General features: G+C 48.3%; 1 pseudogene; it reads right to left on the bottom strand.

The window, feature by feature from the left end:
• Positions 1-3,166: 3,166 nt before the first annotated feature.
• LOC139255146 (uncharacterized) overlaps positions 3,167-21,818 on the bottom strand; it is a 62,409-nt pseudogene continuing 43,757 nt past the window's right edge.

Genomic DNA, 21,818 nt, shown 5'->3' on the forward strand with positions numbered 1-21,818 from the left:
TATATAAACAGCCCTTTGTATGTGTTGATGCACGTCAGTCTTTTCGAAGATTCAACAAGCTCCTGTGTCATGTAGGTAAAGGTTAGGACCAACTTGGTGAACGACTTCTCCCCCACTAACGTTGCGAACAGGTCATCCACCTTGGGCAATGGGTACTGGTCCTGTAGTGAGACTCGGTCAATCATTACCTTGTAGTCTCCGCAGATTCTGACCGTGCCATCGATTTTCAACTGGACTGGTCCACTTGTTGAACTCGACTGGCGATATGATTCCTTCGCATTGGAGTCTGTCCAATCTCGACTTTCTCCCTCATAATGTACGGAACTGCCCGAGCCTTCTGATGGACGGGCTATGCATCGGGGCCTAGATGGATCTGTACCTTGGCGGCTGTGAAGTTGCGATGTCTGGCTCGAATAGCGAGGGAAACTTGCTCAGCACTTGAGCACACGAGGCATTATCCACTGAAGATAGTGCTTTGATATCATTCCTGTTATGTATGTAAACACTTCAACTGTGTAAGATTTGCCACCAGAGGGTTCAACTGTTGGTGGCCCAAGCATCACCTGCACACCTCATGCAAGGGAGTATAAAATGTTGTCTGCCATGCTGCTTAGGCATCCTGGAGTTGTATTAAAAAGACTAAGGTCACATCAGGTTTAGCTCACAGTACTCAGTCTTGTGGAGTTCTTACATACTTAACAATTGGCGACGAGTAATAGATTACGAACTTTCACACTGTCATGGCTGCCGTTGGTATTTTAGAGAGATTTGTAGAGGGTGATGATTGGGAAGCCTTCGTTGAGCGTCTCGACCAGTACTTCATGGCCAATGAAGGCTGGATGGGGACGATAAAGCGATCAAGCGCAGGGTGATTCTCCTCAGCGTGTGGGTCCACAAAATACAGCCTCATCAAGAATCTGCTAGCACCAGAGAAACCAGTGGAAAAGACATATACAGAGTTGTGTACATTGGTTCGGAACCACCTCAAGCCGAAGGAGAGCGTCATAATGGCCAGGTATCGCTTCTACATGCACCACCGCTCCGAGGGCCAGGACATGGCGAGTTATGAGGTGCCTTGCGGGAACTTGCAAATTTGCTGGATTTTTGAGGGAAATGCTGACGGACTTTTTTGAGCTTAGCATCGGCCACGCGGTCATTCCTCGCAAGCTGATACATATTCCTACATACCTTCACCACCAAAGCCCTCTGATAATGTTCAAAGTTAAATTTAACGGCACCCCAGTCTCCATGGAATGGGACATGGGGGCGAGTCAATCAATTATGAACCAGAAGGCATTTGAGAGGCTGTGGGGCACAACGACTCATCTGATCCCAATTCAGGCAAAGCTGCGCACCTACACCAAGGAACTGATACCAGTTATTGGTAGTGCGGACATAAGAGTACCCCATGAGGGAGCAGTGCACGATTTACCACTGTGGATTGTGTTGTGTCCATAGATGCTGTAACAATGATTCCACGAGGCAGTGGTGTATTTGAACTGCAGTGACCTTAGTCCTTTATTAGTTAACTCCAGAGTGAGGATCACACCTGGTGACCTGCCTTTTATACTAGGCCAGGAACACATGTACAGGTAACCTACGAGTCTCCCGCTGCTGTGCCCTCTGGTGGCACACCTTGATACAGTACTAACAGTGGCCATGTAAGAAACATGACATCACTCCCCCCTGAACCCTCAGTGCAAATCGCCTCTGCATTAACTATGCTCTGGGCTTAGCTCTATATGGGTTCTGTCTGATAGACCTCAAGTGGGCCGGCTCAACCTTGGGAAGGTTGTTGGTGCCGTAGCGAGCTGGTGGTTGCTGTTTGTGTGTGTGTGTTTCTGACCACTCCATTCTCCGCCCTTCCCACAGTGGTGTGGTGGAGGCTCCTGGCATTCATGTACATTCAAGTTCAGGTAAGTGGGTTTTGCATTTCTTTTTTTTTGTGTGGTTCCGTGGTGCGACAAGAGCGTTAGATGCCTTGTCGATGCGGTGACCGGTGCATAAGGACAGCTAGTTCCAGAGCTGCTGGGTGGTGTCCCTGCATTCTGGTGGTAGTTCAGTGCCCGGTGCTGGCAGTGGAAGCCGGTTGGCTCACATAGCCTACTCTCGGGACTTTTGCCATGGTCCCTAGCGGCAGGCAGGTTCACGGATGTCTGTGACCATGCCCCCCCCCCGTCATTTCTTTACGCCATGGGTCCCAGCTGCTACCTGAGGAGCTGCACAGAGAACTGCTGACTCATTGGCCTGAGCGTCACTTGGTTCGTAATCCTGGCTGGTGCTTGTTTCCTCTGGGGAAATATTGGCTCCTTCAGGCTCGTGGCTCTTGGTGCCATCGGTTGCCTGAGACCTGGAGCCGACCCAGGGCATGGTATCACTACCGGTGCCTTTGCCCTGCTGAGGTCACTTGCCTCGCAGCTCGTGTGTGTTGGCTGCTTGTGGCCACACTTCGTGGTGCCTGACTTTGGTCCCTGGGACGCAGGCTACAGCATTGGTAGCCTGCTGGACCTGTGTGCACCTGATGGGTATCTGCCCGCTGCATTGGCTGCATGCAGTGGAAATCCTGCATCGCACAGCTTTTCCTTGTTTATGATGGACACTTTAGGGGTCCGAACATGATCGCGCGACTTTTCCTCGCTGGTTACATATGCACAGTTCAAATCATCAATTACACACTGTACATAATCGCGCGACTTTTCCTCGCTGGTTACATGTATACAATTCCGATTATCAGTGACACATTTTTCATGGTCAGTTACACACTTTACATAATCTGTTGCACCTTTAGTCTCTAACTTACAATTCTTGTTACATTGCTTAATTGTGTGGCACTGTCCCTTTAATTGAAGTGGGTTGCAGGCCTCCTTTAAGAGAGCCTTGTTTGCTTTACCTCAATCCGCTTCTCCGTTTGTTGCTCCATCAGCGCTGCACCTCGTGGTCTGGTCGCGGCCATCTTTGTCTGCAGCGCATTGCCTCGTGGTTCAGGCGCCATCTTTTCTTCGTCCACGATGTCGACTGCAGTGATCCTCTTCTCCCCGGGTTCTGCCTCCGCAGTTGGGAAGTTGCTGCTGGATCCGTTTTTATCCCTCCTGAGTCCTGCCTGGAAGTTGCGTTCGGGTCGTCTCAGCTGGATCATCTCCACGCAGTCGTGCTGAGCGGTTTGTGTCTAGGGTGCTGTGCTGGTCATCTCATCGGTGCCAGGTCCACCCTCAGATGAGGGCTTGCTTTGTCTCTGAGTGCAGAGGACTTCGATCGCTGGAGGGATGAAATTTTCCCACTTCCACTGGATCTTCTCCATCCACCTTCTGCCAAGCAGCATTGGCCCATCACCTGCAACAATCCACAGAGGTAACTTGTGCACTGCGCCATCATGGATTACCTTTATGTTCATACTACCAATGACTGGGATGATTTAATTGGTATAGGTGCGCAGTTTTGCCTGAACCAGGGCCAACTCTGGTCGTTCAGCCGGATTGCCCCATAGCCTCTCAAAGGCATCTTGATTCATCACTGACTGGCTCGCCCCTGTGTCCATTCCATGAAGACTGGACGTCCCTCTATCACGACTTCCATCTTCAGCGAGGAGCACTTGGTGGTGCAGGTAAACATGCCATGTACCCCCCCCCACCCCCCATCCCTGTGGGACTGGGCTGCCTCTCTGACTAACGATTCGTAATCCACGCTGGATTCATGGCCATCTGCAGATTTCTCATCGACACAGTGAGTCCTATTTCTCTTACACATTTGCTGGAGGTGGACCTTTGTGCCGCAGCCTTTGCAATCATAGTCTTTAAAATGGCACTGGTGAGCCCTGTGATTCCCTCCGCAACGCCAGCATGGTGCTACTCGATTAGCCCCCCTCGGCGGACTCTGAGTTAAGGGACTCAGGGACCTGTTCTCTCTCCCCTGAGAGGATGCGTGCTCGATAGTCCAGCTCCTGGATGGCGCCACTCTGTGCACAGTACTGCTGGGTTTGAGTCCTGAGGGTGAGCCGCAGGTCGAGGTCATGAATGCCTGGCTCACGGAGATGGCCTTCTGTAGTGTGACTGTGGTATCCGCCGTGAAGAAGGCCCTCATGGCCAATTCCAATGACAAAAATGTCCTGCAGCGCTTCGTTGAGGTGGGTACCAAACTTACACGATGCCACCAGACTCCTGAGGTCTGCGGCTTACTTCGCAACTTCCTGGCCTTCGGGCCGTCGGTGGGTAGAGAACCGGTTTCTGGCTGTAAGGATGCTCTCCTTGGGCTTGAGTTGCTCCTGGATCAGGGTTACGAGCTCCTTGTACAACTTGGTCATTGTCTTCGCTGGTGCCAGCAAGTCCCTGACGAGGCCATATACATTGGGCCCGCAACTGGTCAGTAGGATAACTTATCAGCCAGCGCGGCCAGGTCGTCTCCTGCCAGGTCGTTTACTGTAAAAAAGTGTTCTGGCCTCTCCACAAAGGCGCCCCAATCATCACCATCGGCGAATTGCTGTAACGTATCAAGGGTAGCCATTTTCGCATGAAAGTTCATATTCTCGTCGCCAGTTGTTGTGTCCTTAGATGCTCTAACAATGACTCCACGAGGCAGTGTGTTGTACTTGAACTGTAGTGATCTTAGTCCTTTATTAGTTAACTCCAGACTGAGGATCACACCTGGTGGCCTGCCTTTTATACTAGGCCAGGCACACCTGTACAGGTAACCTACGAGTTTTCCATTGCTGTGCCCTCTGGTGGCACACCTTGAGATAGTACCAACAGTGGCCATGTAAGATACATGACAGATTGTTTCAGGTGATGGGCCAATGCTGCTTGGTAGAAGGTGGATGGGGAAGATTCGGTGGAACTGGGAAGACCTCTGTGTACCTTCTGTTTTGGATCGATAATAATAGACCCAGGTTCGGGATCTGGATGAATGTTAAATAAGAGACAAGACAAATAAAGTAAAGAATAAAACACTGTTTACTGAGAGAAAAGAAACATAATAATACAGTTTACGAAGAAAAGAGAAGTATGATAAGATGCAACAAAGCTCACGGCCTTCAGCCCATCGGGAACTCCACAACAACGGCTGGTCTGGAGCCTTGGGGGTCCCGGCACCACTCGCAAATCACGGTCCAAGGTGAAGTTCAAAGAACTACGGGACAGTGCCACTCCTTTATACTTAAACAAACATACTATTGAACAAAACATGGGTGCATGTGGCTTGTGGCCAACTCCTAATCTGTAAGTCCCCCAAGCATGAGATCTTGAGGCGCCGGCCATCTCATAACAAGCTGGTGTGCATCCCAAGGTGGCTTCCCTCTCTCTCTATCGCAACAACATTCTTCGGGGAATGGGACAGAGACACACTGTAAATGTCTAAATATCATAATTAACAGTATGTGATTAACCCCATACAATACAATCCACTCTTGATATTTAGACATTCTAAGTAATATAATCAAGTTAAAGGCATAATGCATCAGTTGAGTATGTGCAAGCGACACCCGCAATCTACACCTAAGAATACATTCAAGCAGTAATAACGCGATGAGTAAAACAGCAATAGGATGTATTAACAGCTTCAAAGCGGCTGATGTTTTTGGGGACCATCCGTAAAAGATGTCCCACCAATACAATCCACCCTTGATTGTCTTGCGTACGATCAGTGTTAGCTAACCACCATCCTGTATGGCCATCCCATGCTGAGTTTGAGGATGGAAGTAGCACAGTCACAGATAACGAGACACAGAGACTTGCCAGCACGAGTTGGTAAGTCGCCATTTTGGCATAATTCCTGTGGGAGGAAGCATAAGTATATTAATTTCAGCCTCGTTTAGTCAATTTACCCTTGTCAACACAGAGAGGAATATCTTGACCAGTCAGGAGCACCCAATAAGTGTTTACTTTTCCTTTCACTAAGATTTCCCCTGCTTGTAAGGGTTTCTGGGGGTACTGCACCCACACTTTTTCTCCTTTACAAACTGTGTCCTGAGTCTGATTTTCTTTTTCAATAGTAGGGACACTAACTTTGCCTAACATGTGGCTTATAGGAGTTCCCCCCCACAATGGTCGGTGATTCAGATTGCGCACTGCTTGTGGTAAGACCTTTAACCACCCTTGTTAGTGTTAGTGGGAGTTAATATTTTAATCTGTTGCTTAAGTAGTCCATTCATGCGTTCTATTAACCCTGCAGCTTGCGGATAGTAAGGTATGTGAAACATCCAATAGATCCCGTTGTCTACCGCCCACTGTTGCACTGTTTGACCTGTGAAGTGCGACCCATTATCCGACTGTACTTCTGCTGGTTCACCGTAGTATGTGATTAAATTCTCCAGTCCTTTAATTGTACTTTGTTGATTCGCTTTAGTCACTGGATAAGCTATCAAAAGTCCAGAATAGGTATCAACAGCAGTGAGCAAATATTGGAACTGTTGTTGCAATGGTAAAGGTCCTACATAATCAACTTGCCATATTTGTGCTGGTTGAGTCCCTCTCTTAATATGGGCACCGGGTTGTCGTTGTAGGGGAAAATGCTTCACCTTTTGACAAATTTCACAGGTGCTTATGATCTGTTTAACACCGTCCAATGTAACCCCCTATTTCGTGCCCATTGTATCGTACCCTGAATGCCCAAATGTCCAGATTTGTGGTGGGCCCACTTGCCTATGCCATATTCTTCATCTTCCGCATCTTTGACAGCCCATACCCGGGCTATATTATCAATGGTGTTATTATATTCAGAGATCTTTGAAGTGTTTTTCATGTGAGCATCCACATGATATACAGTTATTTTCATCTTCTGGGCTTTGGATCATATTTGTTCCCATAGGTGCTTTCCCCACAAGTCTTTCCCAGTTATTTGTTAGTTATGTTCATGCCAGTTTCACATCCAGCTCGCTATGCCATTGGCTACTGCCCATGAGTCAGTATATATGTGTACTTGTTGCTGTTCCTCTTCTAACGCAAGGACTACAGCTGCTAGTTCTACTAGCTGGCTGGAGCCTCCCACGCCCTCATCATGCACAATTGTCTGGGTTTTTGGATTGAAGGCAGCAGCTCGCCATTGCCGAAGGCCGTTTCGCCAGACCACTGAGCCATCTGTGAACCAGGCATGGCTACGTTCTTCAGCTGTTAACTGTTCAAAAGACACGCCCCAGGAGATCGGTGACTCTTGGGTTAAACTGACAGACGACTGCGTAAGTTCACTCTCAGCTGTTTGTGGGTATTCAGCCACATGTTCATGTAGTCAGGTGATTCCTTCTTTTCCTTTACTTGCTCTGTCTGCGATACCATTTCCAGTGCAATATGGAGCTTTGCTGCGCTCGCCCGACCTTGTGAGTCTCATTTTCTGAGAGAAACCAGGATAATATGGGTAGGTCTGGTCTTAAACTGACTTTGTCGTCCCCTGACTGTTCTTTTGTTTCTGTTAGGGCCCAATAACATGCTAATAATTGTTTCTCAACTGGAGTGTAACGAGTAGCAACATCTGTCAATTTTCTTGACCAGAACCCTAACGGTATACGAGTGCCATGTTGAACCTGCCACAAACTCCATACTGCAGTATCATTGGTAATGGATACCTGTAGCTCAAAAGGCTGTCCAGGCACTCGCAGGGCTAGGGGTAAAGCTTGAGCTACGGCTTCTTTGGCTGCATCAAAAGCCACCTGCTGGTCCTTTCCCCACTCGAAGTGGGCCTTTTTTCGTGTTACGGCATACAGCGGTTTTAATAACATCGTGAGGTGAGGTATGTGTCTCCTCCAGTAACCCAATAGTCCCACAAACCGTTGTGTCTCAGTTTTATTCGTGGGGGTGGCCATTTCTTGCATTCTATTCTTCACAGGCTCGGGTATGATGCACTCACCCCGAGACCATTGGATCCCCAGAAACTGGACAGTCTGGCTAGGGCCCTGCACCTTCTTCGGCTTTATCTCCCAGCCCCTGTCTCGCATGTGTTGGACTATAGTAGCTAGGGCTTCTGACACCACTGCCTCGGTGGGACCCCTTATTAGTACATCATCGATGTAGTGTGCCAGTGAGACGTTAGGAGCTAACGTGCACATGTCCAGGTCCCGGGCCACCAATCCGTGGCATAGGGTAGGGCTATGTAGGTAACCTTGAGGGAGGCGTTTAAACGTGTATTGCCTCCCTTCCCAAGTGAATGCAAACTGGTCCTGGGATTCTTCCGCTATTGGAATGGAGAAAAAGGCATTGGCCAGGACGATTACCGTATACCACTCCGCACCTTCTTCAGACAGCCGCTCTGTTATAGTTACTACATCTGGGACAGCGGTTGCCAGGGGAGGGGCAAATTTGTTCAGTTGTCGGTAGTCCACAGTCATCCTCCAACTTTTGTCGGATTTCTGCATAGGCCAAACAGGGCTATTATAGGTGGACACTGCATGTCTAATGATACCCGCCTCCAAGAGCCCTTGTATGGTTTTCCCTATTTCTTTGTGTCCCCCAGGTATTCGGTACTGTTTCATAGTAACTATATGCGATGGCCGTGGTATTACCACTGGTTCCCACTTTGTTTCCCCTGCAATCTCTGATCGCCCATATCCCAAATGAAAATCGCCCGAACGAGGTGTTGTGTGTGGTTCCCTTTAAAAGGTCCATCCCAATAATATGTTCCTTTACTGCCGATATTCAGACCGTTACCCAGTGCGGAGGCCCATTTCCCAACGCCATTCTGATAGTTATTCGGACAGCGGGCGTTTCTGCCCCTCCGAACCCATTAATCATCATACGGGTCCCTGTGTGTTTCCTAGGATTTCCATGGATAATAGTAACTTCTGCCCCTGTGTCTAGTAAAGCAACATCTCTTTGTATGTTCCCCCACCCCGCCAATGTGTATCGTAATCAGAATGTGTGGCCTCAGATCCCCGGGAGCTTGGGTTGATGTGGTTCTAATGGGGGGTACTCCTGGATCCCAGCCACACCCCTAGTCGAGGGGATTACTAGCCTTCCACAGCTCTTCTACGTTGGAGTATAGGCTAGCGGCAGGTGGTTTCTCCGCATCCGCAGACTTATCGCTATCCGACTTAGTCTCCCTTACCTCCCTCCTTTCACCCTTCCCTGTTCCCGGGACGCAGTGTTTCTTCCACATAAAATACATCGCTTCTGTTGGGATTCCATCAATTTTTCTCTTGGGGACCCCTGCCTTCAGTAAAGTCGCGAACATGTCCCTCTGCGTAATTCTTTTTTTTGTCTTTCCTGACCCTGTACCTTTCCCAAGGTCGAACCTTGTCGCTGGTCCGATCCCCCTCTACGTTAGCCATTCTCGACTCTCGCACACTATCTTCTACATCCTCTAACTGTCCTAACAATAGGCAAGCGTGCCCCACCCGGTGCCCTTGGGCTGATCCCAATAATGCGAGTAGCGCACCCCTCATCATAGGAGGGCCACTCTTCATCAGCCTGCTTCGCATTCCTGCCGTAAAGAGCTCCTGATTTGGCCCCCCATATGGTTGGTGATATAATCCTTCCTGTGTTGCCATGTTGCGCAACTGTATCGCACCCTCCGCCATAGTATTCCAAGGTTTTACCTCCCCTTCCCAATCAACGGCAGAGGGATATTTTTGCCGGACCCCTATAGTAACCATGTCCCATAGCGAACTTGTGCCCTGGACATTCCATAGCACTGCTGTGATATGGTGGTCCGTAGTCATAGTCCTCATTTTTGTTAACTCTTCGGGGTTAAGTATTACGCCTGATGCTCCCTGGTCCCAAATCGAGGTTAGCCATTCTGACAATGATTCCCCGGGTTTTTGTCGAAATCGAGACCCTATTTCTTGTAACTCACTAGTGGTGAAGTCACGCACCCCTCTAGTGGTTACCGGCTGTTCCCCATCTTGCTGTTTCGTCTTATTTGTCATAAGGGGTCTAGCTTCCGTGCTCGGAGCGTATGGGGGAGCGTCTTTAGTTTCCTCCCGTTCCCCCCTCGCTCTCCATCTGTCCACTCATATTCTGAGTCAGAGGAGTACCAGATATTTTTCCCAACTTGTATACATTCCCCACATGATTTTGCATTGGCTTTTAAACACTCACTGAGATCTGATTGAGCATGTACAAACCACATGCAGCAGCAAATCAGTGCAGTACAAATGATATATTTCAAATCCATCTGTAATTTCCGTGGTCTGGCTTTCTTTTTATTTCGTACTGTCGCCAGACAGCATATTAAAGTTTCTGATTGTTCATTGACCTTGTCCGCCCGCTCTTGTGCAGTCAGGGTCGAGTTTTAACTTTCCAAAACCTTAACAGCTGATTTTAATTGTAGGTTTTCTGCCTCACTTTCCTTAAGTTATTTACACATCGCCCTTAAGGCTATCAACAAAATCCATCCCATTTGTGGGGGACTATTTTTCTCCAGGAGAGACAGTATCGCGTGGGGTACGGTTCTATCTTTGCTCTGTTCCAATAACTGCGTATCCCAATGTTGCAGGGGTCCAAACCGGGCTAGCACATTGGTAAGAGAGCCAAAACCCTCATCCCTCGTGCCCCACCCTGGTATTCTATACTTCTCTCCCGCAGGAGGAGACTGTTTCTTGTCTTTTCTCTTCAACATTTTACCAGATCCTGTTCATGACACCAAAATATTTTGGATCGATAATAATAGACCCAGGTTCGGGATCTGGATGAATGTTAAATAAGAGACAAGACAAATGAAGTAAAGAATAAAACACCATTTACTGAGAGAAAAGAAACATAATAATACAGTTTACGAAGAAAAGAGAAGTATGATAAGATGCAACAAAGCTCACAGCCTTCAGCCCGTCGGGAACTCCACAACTACGGCTGGTCTGGAGCCTTGGGGGTCCTGGCCCCGCTCGCGAATCGCGGTCCAAGGTGAAGTTCAAAGAATTACGGGACAGTGCCGCTCCTTTATACTATTAAACAAACATACTATTGAACAAACATGGGTGCATATGGCTTATGACCAACTCCTAATCTGTAAGGCCCCAGCTGCTTGCCCACCAAGCATGAGATCTTGAGGCGCCGACCGTCTCATAACAAGCTGGTGTGCATCCCAAGGTGGCTTCCCTTTCTCTCAATCGCAACAACATTCTACGGGGCATGGGACAGAGACACTCTGTAAATGTCTAAATAGCATAATTAACAGTATGTGATTAACCCCATACAATACACCTTCTCCGGCGAACAACGTCTCCCTTGCTCAAAGGCTGAGCAAGTCCCCATCTTCAGCTGAACCAGGCAATGAAGTGCAGGTCTATTTGCAGATCCCTGAGGCACAGGCCGCTCATCACAACCACGAGGAGGTAAAGTTCAACCAAGCAGCGGTACAGGCGCGGTACCCACCATCCAAAGCCGATGACTTCTTCGCAACAATGGAAGAGGCTCCCGGTTGACCAAGCAGAGTGGGACTCCGGCCGAAATGAATGCGTCTTCCCGACGCCAGAGGCAAAATCCCTGGGGAGGAAGATCGCGGCAGTCGGCATCATGGACACGGATGAGCGTGCATCCAGGCCACGGAATGAAAGTGCATCTAGACCACGGGACGAAAGTACGTCCAGACCACGGGACGAGAGTACGTCCAGACCACGGGACGAAAGTGCGTCCAGACCACGGGACGAGAGTGCGTCCAGACCACGGGACGAAAATACGTCCAGACCACGGGACGAGAGTACGTCCAGACCACGGGACGAAAGTGCATCCAGACCACGGGACGAAAGTGCGTCCAGACCACGGGACGAGAGTGCGTCCAGACCACGGGATGTCACCGCAACGAAACAGAGTCATGTGTTGCCCAGCAAGGAAGACGACTGGGCTTGGGGCAAAGTTAAAGGGGCGGCCGCTGAGAAGGCCAGGAACCCACTAAGTTCCAATAAGTTGTTTGCACTATGTAACCCATGTGAGCGCCCATTCGTGGCAAATGATGTATTATCATATGGGGTCAGGGGTACCTTACAACCACCCAAAGTAGCGGGTGAACGCCAACCAGCCGTATATGTATCTAACAAAGTACTTGCAGCAAGTGATGTGTTATCACACGAAGTCGGGTGTGTTGTACAGCAAAGCAAAGTAGCGGGCGAGCCCCAACAGATTGTGCATGCATCCAATAAGTTACCCAAGGCTGTAGCCTGCGTTCACGTTACGAAAGAGATGTACCAGAGAGTGTTCACATTACGAAAGAGATGTACCAGAGAGTGTCCCAATATTTGCTCAAGTCAAACAAGCTGCCAATCTCACAGTTTTTGGAGAGCAGAGGCACTATTATTAATGCTTTGTCTCGAATAGGTCTAACACCGTCTGTGCACTGTAACATGATCCGCCACGGGCCAGGCACTGAGAACAGCGCTGATGCCCTCAGTTGGTTACCGTTGCTCACCACAGGGGTGGAAACGACACAGCCCACAGACCTGCTCGTTGTTATAATGGGGAACAAAGAAATGACAAACCAATTGAACAAATACTTTGGTTCTGTCTTCACGAAGGAAGACACAAATAACCATCGGGAAATATTAGGGGACCGAGAGTCCAGTGAGAAGGAGGAACTGAAAGAAATCCTTATTAGTCAAGAAATTGTGTTAGGGAAATTGATGGGATTGAAGGCCAATAAATCCCTAGGGCCTGATAGTCTGCATCCCAGAGTACTTAAGGAATTGGCCCTAGAAATAGTGGATGTATTGGTGGTCATTTTCCAACCGTCTATGGACTCTGGATCAGTTCCTATGGACTGGAGGGTAGCTAATGTAACACCACTTTTTAAAAAAGGAGAGAGAGAGAAAACAAAGAATTATAGACTGGTTAGCCTGACATCGGTGGTGGGGAAAATGTTGGAATCAATTATTAAAGATGAAATATGAGCGCATTTGGAAAGCAGTGACAGGATCGGTCCAAGTCAGCATGGATTTATGAAAAGGAAATCATGCTTGACAAATCTTCTAGAATTTTTTGATGTAACTAGTAGAGTGGACAAGGGAGAATCAGTGGATGTGATGTATTTGGACTTTCAAAAGGCTTTTGACAAGGTCGCACACAAGAGATTGGTTTGCAAAATTAAAGCACATGGTATTGGGGATAATGTACTGATGTGGATAGAGAACTGGTTGGCAGACAGAGGGTCGGGATAAACGGGTCCTTTTCAGAATGGCACGCAGTGACTTGTGGGGTGCCGCAGGGCTCAGTGCTGGAACCCCAGCTATTTACAATACACATTAATGATTTTGATGAAGGAATTGAGTGTAATATCTCCAAGTTTGCAGATGACACTTAAGCTGGGTGGCGGTGTGAGCTATGAGGAGGATGCTAAAAGGCTGCAGGGTGACTTGGACAGATTAGGTGAGTGGGCAAATGCGTGGCAGATGCAGTATAATGTGGATAAATGTGAGGTTATCCACTTTGATGGCAAAAACACGAAGGCAGCATATTACCTGAATGGTGGCAGATTAGGAAAAGTGGAGGTACAACAAGACCTGGGTGTCATGGTACATCAGGCATTGAAGGTTGGCATGCAGGTACAGCAGGCGGTGAAGAAGGCAAATGGCATGTTAGCCTTCATAACAAGGGGATTTGAGTATCGAAGCAGGGAGGTATTGCTGCAGCTGTACAGGGCCTTGGTGAGGCCTCACCTGGAATATTGTGTTCAATTTTGGTCTCCTAATCTGAGGAAGGATGTTCTTGCTATTGAGGGAGTGCAGCGAAGGTTCACCAGGTTGATTCCCAGGATGGCAGGATGAGGAGAGATTAGATCGACTGGTCCTGTATTCACTGGAGTTTAGAAGAATGAGAGGGGATCTCATAGAAACATATAAAATTCTGATGGGACTGGACAGGTTAGATGCAGGAAGAATGTTCCCAATGTTGTGGGAGTCCAGAACCAGGGGTCGCAGTCTAAGGATAAGGGGTAAGCCATTTAGGACCGAGATGAGGAGAAACTTCTTCACTCAGAGAGTTGTTAACCTGTGGAATTCCCTACCGCAGAGAGTTGTTGATGCCAGTTCATTGGATATATTCAAGAGGGAGTTGGATATGACCCTTATGGCTAAAGGGATCAAGGTGTATGGAGAGAAAGCAGGAAAGGGGTACTGAGGTGAATGATCAGCCACGATCTTATTGAATGATGGTGCAGGCTCAAAGGGCCGAATGGCCTACTCCTGCAGCTAATTTTCTATGTTTCTATGTTTCTATGGAAGTGCTAGAAAGCGAGGAGCCAACTGTAACGGCTCCCCAGACTAGGACCTGGACCAGCCAGCATCCCACGTTATCGCCTGCCAACAGCGAACCGCTGACGGGATGTTGCAGCTTATCCATCGCAAAGACCAAATGCTCATCCCATCAGATTGGCCCCTATGGGGCAACCCTGCAATGTTGCAAAGAAAGGTAGGGAGGCTACACACAGTTGGTGGTCCTGGGCCCCCATACCATGGCCCAGGATCCACGGGGATCACACGGCCTCCCGCCACTACTGAAAGTCTCAAGGCCATAACTGTCATCCTTGGCTTGCCAGACCTTAGGGTCAGCGATAATAGTCTGGAGCGGGCAGCCCAAATCATAAAGCTGAGCACCACACGTGTCACGGTAGACTCCCCACAGACCCGACTATCCGGGGTGCTACACAGTCACTGGGCTGAATCACTCAGAACCGGGCCTTCCGTAAGCTATCAGCAGAGAATGTACCATGATCACTCGGCTCCTCCACGTGACATCAGAATAAATGATGTAGACCATGTTCATAGCCCCAGATGGGCTGCTAGCACTGTATTAGCCAAAGAGGGGAATGGAGTGTTTGTGAGGAAAATTGAGTTTTTGTTGTGAAACCATGTAATGGGCAAATGCAGAAAGCATTTGGACCAGACCAAACTGTGAACTACAGATAACCAGGAACTACTGGAAAGGACCTGACCCCCAGTGACCCACTAACAGAATCGACCTCGCTGTCAACCACGAGGATGAACCCACCATACCCGACAGTCCGATCAGACCAGCCACACTGCAGTGCAGCAATGATCCGACCAACTCACCCATGCCAGGACTTCAACTCAGGCGATCAACCCGGGAACGCAGAGCCCCGGATCGCCTCAACCTGTAAATAACTTGTAGTTAAGACTTTGTGGGTGGAATGATGTTATGTATGTAATCACTACCAATGTTTAAGACTTGCCATCAGGGTGCGCACCTCTGGGAGACCCAAGTGTCACCTGCACAATCTGCGCAAGCAGGTATAAAAGGTAGACTACCATGCTCCCTCCTCACTCTGGAGTTACAATAAAGAGACCAAGGTCACAACAGTTTGAGCTTAAGATGTACAGTCTTGTGGAGTTATTCTAAATGTAACAGATTGAATGCGTAATCATGTCATCCAGCACATCCACTGCCACGATTGAAAGCCTCCGGGCTATGTTCACCACCCATGGCTTGACCGACGTCCTTGTCAGTGACAATGGACCGTGTTTCACCAGCTCGGAATTCAACAAGTTTATGACCCGCAATGGCATCAAGCATGTCAGGTCTGCCCCGGTTAAGGCGGCATCCAACGGTCAAGCAGAACGGGCAGTCCAAACTATCAAGCAGAGCTTGAAACGCGTGACGGAAGACTCCTTGCAGACCCACTTATCTCGGGTTCTGCTCAGCTATCTGATGCAACCCCACTCGCTCACCGGGGCTCCCCCTGCAGAATTGTTGATGAAGAGAGCACTCAAAACCAGGCTTTCCCTAGTCCACCCGAATCTAAATGACCATGTGGAAACCCGGCGTCACCAGCAAAACATGTACCACGATCGCGTGGCTGGATCGCGTGACATTGATGTTAACAACCCTTTATTTGTCCTGAATTACGGTCATGGTCCTAAATGGGTTGCTGGTACTGTCTTGGCCAAGGAGGGGAATAGAGTGTTTCTAGTCAAACTATTAAATGGACAAACGTGCAGAAAGCATTTGGATCAGACCAAACTGCGATTCACTGACAACCAGGAACAACCTGAAGAGGACATCACCATCATCGATCCACCAACACACACCCAACCAGCAATCGACATCGCTGTCAATCAAGAGGATGAACCCACCATTCCCAACAGTCCTGTTAGACCAGCCGCGTCACAGTGCAGCAATGGTCCGACCAACTCACCCATACCAGAGTTTGAACTCAGACGATCAACCAGAGAGCGTGGGGCCCCGATCGTCTCAACTTCTAAATAATTTGTATCAAAGATTTTGAGGGGAGTGATGTTATGTATGTGAACATTATAACTGTATAAGATTTGCCACCAGAGGGCAAAGGGAGTATAAAAGGTTGTCTGCCATGCTGCTTAGGCATTCTGGAGTTGTATTAAAAAAGAGACTAAGGCAACATCAGTTTTAGCTCACAGTACTCAGTCTTGTGGAGTTTTTCCATATTTAACAGTTCCAATCCATCTAATCTTTTTGAGCCAGCTTCTGCCAAACAGCATTGGTCCATTGCCTGGAACAATCCACAATGATAGGTCATGCACAGCTCCATCATACAATACCTTCACTGCTGCACTTCCAATGACTGGTATGAGCTCTTTGGTGAAGGTACACAGCTTTGAATTAATGGGGCTCAGTTTGGGCCTTTGTGCCTTATTGCCCCACAGTTTCTCAAAAGCCTTCTGGCTCATATTGACTGACTCGCACCCGTGTCCAACTCCATGGATACTGGAACTCCATTTAATTTGACTTTCAGCATTATAGGTGGGCTCTTGGTGGTGAAGGTATATACCCCATACACTTCTTCCTCAAGTTGAGTTGCCTGTGCTGTGTGATCCACGCTGGATCGATCATCTTCTGCCACGTGGTATGTCGCAGCACGTTTGCACATTCGCTGGAGGTGCCCCATTGTTGCGCAGCCTTTGCACATGTAGTGCTTGAATCGACATTGATGGGCCCGATGATTACCCCCGCAGCGTCAAGGTGCTAATGGATTCACATTCACCCCCGATGGCAGACTCTGAGTCATCACAGGTCTTGCAGCCGCAGACATATAGGCCCTGCCATATGCAGTTTGGCCTGCAAGCGACATTATTTTATGTACAGTACTTGCTGGTGAGCTTCGATGTTGAGAAGATATCTGTTTGGTGTTATCGTCCATGGCCATGCATGCCTGGGCGATCGCGATGGCACTGCTCAGGTCTAGGGTTTCGGTAGCCAGCAGCTTTCAAAGAATGACCTCGTGAATGATGCCAAGCACGAAAAGTCCCGCAGCATTTCCCCCAATGCAGCTTCAAAATCGTAAGGTCCCGTGAGGTGTCTCAGGTCAGTGACATAATCCACCACGGCCTGGCCCCCGAAGCGATGGTGCGTGTAAAATTGATACCTGGCCATGAGGATACTCTCCTTTGGCTTGAGGTGGTCCCGAACCAGCGTGCACAACTCTGTATATTCCTTGTCCATTGGTTTTGTCGGTGCGAACAGATTCTTGATGAGGCTGTATATTTTAGGCCCAAAGACGGTGAGGAGAACCGCCCTGTGCTTGACTGCATTGGTGTCTCCTTCCAGCTCGTTGGCCACGAAGTACTGGTCGAGACGCTCGACGAAGACTTCCCAATCATCACCCTCTACGAATCTCCCTAATATTCCAACGGCAGCCATTGTTGCGTGAAGGTTTGTATTCTGTTACTCGGCGCCAATTATTATGTATACAAGAACTCCACGAGGCTGAGTACTGTGAGCTAAACTTAGTATGACATTAGTCTTCTCTATTACATCTGCAGAGTGCCTAAACAACATGGCAGTCAACCTTTTATACTGGCCCTGCACGTGTGTGCAGGTGACCATAAGGACTCCAACAATTGCACCCTCTGGTGGCAAGTATTACATAGTTACATACTTAAAAGGCCCAGGAGTTCGAGGAGGCAGCGGGACTTCAAGCGGGGAGTCGAGAGGCGGCCTATAAAAGGCCCAGGAGTTCGAGGAGGCAGCGGGACTTCAAGCTGAGAGTCAGGAGGCCAGTCAGTGCAGCTGCAGGGGCAGAAAGTAAACAAAGAAGTAGAAGGCAATCGAAAATGACGTCACAGCCAAGGGGGTAATTGGTGATTGGTGAGTAGTTTTTCATTTTCTTTCCCTTTATCAGTAAGTAACCTTTGTTATTGTTGTTGCAATTAAGTTAATTTAAGGGTTAAGTCATGACAGGAGAGCTCGGACACGTGTTATGCTCCTGCTGTACTATGTGGGAAGTCAGGGACGCTTCCAGTATCCCTGACGACTACATGCGCGCGAAGTGTATTCGGCTGCAGCTCCTGATAGACCGCGCTGCGGCACTGGAGCTGCGGGTGGATTCACTCTGGAGCATCCACGATGCTGAGAATGCCGTGAATAGCAAGTTTAGTGAGTTGGCCACAGGGAAAGGTTACACAGGTAGATAGCAAATGGGTGACCAACAGGAAGAGCAGTGGAGCTGCGGAATACCAAGAGGCAGAAAACGCTGATGGAAGTTGTGTACAGACCACCAAACAGTAGTAGTGAGGTTGGGGACAGCATCAAACAAGAAATTAGGGAGGCATGCAATAACGGTGCAGCAGTTATCATGGGCGATCTTAAATCTATATATAGATTGGGTTAACCAAACTGCTGGCAATACGGTGGAGGAGGATTTCCTGGAGTGTATTAGGGATGGTTTTCTAGACCAATATGGCGAGGAACCAACTAGAGGGCTGGTCATCCTAGACTGGGTGATGTGTAATGAGAAAGGACTAATTAGCAATCTTGTTGTGCGAGGCCCCTTGGGGAAGAGTGACCATAACGTGGTAGAATTCTTTATTAAGATGGAGAGTGACACAGTAAATTCAGAGACTAGGGTCCTGAACTTAAGGAAAGGTAACTTCGATGGTATGAGTCGTGAATTGGCTAGGATAGACTGGCGAATGATACTTAAAGGGTTGACGGTGGATAGGCAATGACAGACATTTAAATATCACATGGATGAGCTTCAACAATTGTACATGCCTGTTTGGATAAAAATAAAACGGGGAAGGTGCCTCAACCGAGGCTAACAAGGGAAATTAAGAATCGTGTTAAATCCAAGGAAGAGGCATATAAATTGCCCACAAAAATCAGCAAGCCTGAGGACTGGAAAAAATTTAGAATTCAGCAGAGGAGGACAAAAGGTTTAATTAGGAGGGGGGAAAAAGTGTATGAGAGGAAGCTTGTCGGGAACATAAAAACTGACTGCAAAAACTTCTGTAGATATGTGAAGAGAAAAAGATTAGTGAAGAGAAATGTAGGTCCCTTGCAGTCAGATTCAGGTGAATTTATAATAGGGAACAAAGAAATGGCAGACCAGTTGAACAAATACTTTGGTTCTGTCTTCACGAAGGAAGACACAAATAGCCTAGGGCACCGAGGATCTAGTGAGAAGGAGGAACTGAAGGATATCCTTATTAGGTGGGAAATTGTGTTATGGAATTTGTTGGGATTGAAGGCCGATAAATCCCCGGGGCCTGATAGTCTGCATCCCAGTGTAATTAAGGAAGTAGCCCTAGAAATAGTGGATGCATTGGTGATCATTTTACAACAGTCGATCGACTCTGGATCAGTTCCTATGGACTGGAGGGTAGCTAATGTAACACCACTTTTTAAATAAGGAGGGAGAGAGAAAACAGGTAATTATAGACCAGTTAGCCTGACATCAGTTGCGGGGAAAATGTTGGAATCAATTTATTAAAGATTGCTATTGAGGGAGTGCAGCGAAGGTTCACCAGACTGATTCCCGGGATGGCGGGACTGACCTATCAAGAAAGACTGGATCAACTGGGCTTGTATTCACTGGAGTTCAGAAGAATGAGAGGGGACCTCATAGAAACATTTAAAATTTTGACGGGGTTAGACAGGTTAGATGCAGGAAGAATGTTCCCAATGTTGAGGAAGTCCAGAACCAGAGGTCACAGTCTAAGGATAAGGGGTAAGCCATTTAGGACCGAGATGCGGAGGAACTTCTTCACCCAGAGAGTGGTGAACCTGTGGAATTCTCTACCACAGAAAGTTGTTGAGGCCAATTCACTAAATATATTCAAAAAGGAGTTAGATGAGGTCCTTACTACTAGGGGGATCAAGGGGTATGGCGAGAAAGCAGGAATGGGGTACTGAAGTTGAATGTTCAGCCATGAACTCATTGAATGGCGGTGCAGGCTAGAAGGGCCGAATGGCCTACTCCTGCACCTATTTTCTATGTTTCTATGTTTCTATGAAACAGCAGCACATTTGGAAAGCAGTGACAGGATCGGTCCAAGTCAGCATGGATTTATGAAAGGGAAATCATGCTTGAGAAATCTTATGTAATTTTTTGAGGATGTAACTAGTAAAGTGAACAAGGGAGAACCAGTGGATGTGGTGTATTTGGACTTTCAAAAGGCTTTTGACAAGGTCCCACACAAGAGATTGGTTTGAAAAATCAAAGCACATGGTATTGGGGGTAATGTACTGGCGTGGATAGAGAACTGGTTGGCAGAGAGGAAGCAGAGAGTCAGGAAGCAACAGGTCCTTTTGAGAATGGCAGGCAGTGACTAGTGGGGTGCCGCAGGGCTCAGTGCTGGGACCCCAGCTATTTACAATATACATTAATGATTTAGAGGAAGGAATTGAGTGTAATATCTCCAAGTTTGCAGATGACACTAAACTGGGTGGCGGTGTGAGCTGTGAGGAGGATGCTAAGAGGCTGCAGGGTGACTTGGTCAGGTTAGGTCAGTGGGAAAATACATGGCAGATGCAGTATAATGTGGATAAATGTGCGGTTATCCACTTTGGGGGCAAAAACACAAAGGCAGAATATTATCTGAATGGCGGCAGATTAGGGAAGGGGGAGGTGCAATGAGACCTGGGTAGCATGGTACATCAGTCATTGAAAGTTGGCATGCAGGTGCAGCAGGTGGTGAAGAAGGCAACTGGTAGGTTGGCTTCATCGCGAGGGGATTTGAGTATAGGAGCAGGGCGGTCTTACTGCAGTTGTACAGGGCCTTGGTGAGGCCTCACCTGGAATATTGTGTTCAGTTTTGGTCTCCTAATCTGAGGAAGGACGTTCTTGCTATTGAGGGAATGCAGCGAAGGTTCACCAGACTGATACCCGGGATGACTGGACTGACATATGAGGAGAGATTGGATCGACTGGGCCTGTATTCACTGGAGTTTAGAAGGTTGAGAGATGATCTCATCGAAACATATCAAATTCTGACAGGACTCGACAGATTAGATGCAGAGAGAATGTTCCCGATGTTGGAGAAGTCCAGAACCAGGGGCACAGTCTAAGGATAAAGGGTAAGCCAGTTAGAACTGAGATAAGGAGAAACTTCTTCACTCAGAGAGTTGTTAACCTATGGAATTCGCTGCCGCAGAGAGTTGTTGATGCCAGTTGATTTGATATATTCAAGAGGGAGTTAGATAAGGCCCTTACGGCTAAAAGGATCAAGGGGTATGGAGAGAAAGCAGGAAAGGGGAACTGAGGATATGATCAACCATGATCTTATTGAATGGTGGTGCAGGCTCGAAGGGCCGAATGGTCTATGCCTGCACCTATTTTCTATGTTTCTATAACAAGACTGTGGGGGAGAGAGAGACTGGGGGCAGGGTGGAGAGAGAGAGAGAGAGACTGATGGCGGAGGGGGGGGGAGAGAGAGATACTGGGGGGGGCGGAGAGAGAGAGAGAGATTGGGTGGGGAGAGAGAGTGAGAGAGACTGGGGGAGAAGAGAGAGAAAGAGAGACTGGGGGCAGGGGAGAGAGAGAGAGAGAGACTTGGGGGGAGGGAGAGAGAGAGAGCGAGTGAGACTGGGGGTTGAGAAAGAGAGACTAGGGAAGCGGCTGGTTGGGAGAGAGAGACTGGGGGGTGCTGGAGAGAGACTGTGCAGTGGGTGGAAAGAGACAGAGACTAGGGGGGATGGTGGAAA

Source organism: Pristiophorus japonicus, chromosome 3, assembly GCF_044704955.1.
Source record: "Pristiophorus japonicus isolate sPriJap1 chromosome 3, sPriJap1.hap1, whole genome shotgun sequence".
In the NCBI taxonomy this organism is placed as follows: Eukaryota; Metazoa; Chordata; class Chondrichthyes; family Pristiophoridae; genus Pristiophorus; species Pristiophorus japonicus.